Genomic DNA, 681 nt, shown 5'->3' on the forward strand with positions numbered 1-681 from the left:
CTTGTCCTTCAACTGAGCCGTAAGTACTTCTGGGTCAACAAAGGGCGGTGGTGCAGAAGAAGGAGGAACCGACCGGGGGCGACGACCCAAACCGACCGGGGGCGACGACCCAAACCGACCAAACGTCCCTTCTTCTTTGGAACCGATTGAAATAGAATATAGCGAAATTTAAATCAAGAAATAAATGAATTAAACTTAAAAAAAAAGAACTTACGGATTCAACGATTTCGTTGATTCGAAACCGGGACATGTTGGTCGAAGCCGTCGAAGCGTCATCCTCGGTTTGAAGCTGAGACACTTCGTCCTGCACCTGAGTTTGGACCAGGGTGACCACTTCCCTCACAAGACCGTCATCAATCTGGCCGGTCTTCTTGTTGGTATACGCCCTCTTCATTAGGGCGAGATCATCAACCGGCTCGCCATCATTTTCTTCCGCCTTGGAAAAAACATTAATTAAAGAAACATTAGAAATTAGAAGAAATGCACAAAAAAATAAAATTTCAAAACTTAAATAATTGAAGAAAAAGCTACTGAACTTACCATGCGATCTCCCAGAGAGGCAATAGATTGAGCACCCAAGTTATGCTTGAAGACGCCCTTCCCTTTACGGTCGCTCATGCGGTTGGTGGAGTTGGTGGAAGAAGTTTCTTTCGTCTCTTCCTTATCCCAATGCGCACACAA

Source organism: Brassica oleracea, chromosome C3, assembly GCF_000695525.1.
Source record: "Brassica oleracea var. oleracea cultivar TO1000 chromosome C3, BOL, whole genome shotgun sequence".
Lineage (NCBI taxonomy): Eukaryota > Viridiplantae > Streptophyta > Magnoliopsida > Brassicales > Brassicaceae > Brassica > Brassica oleracea.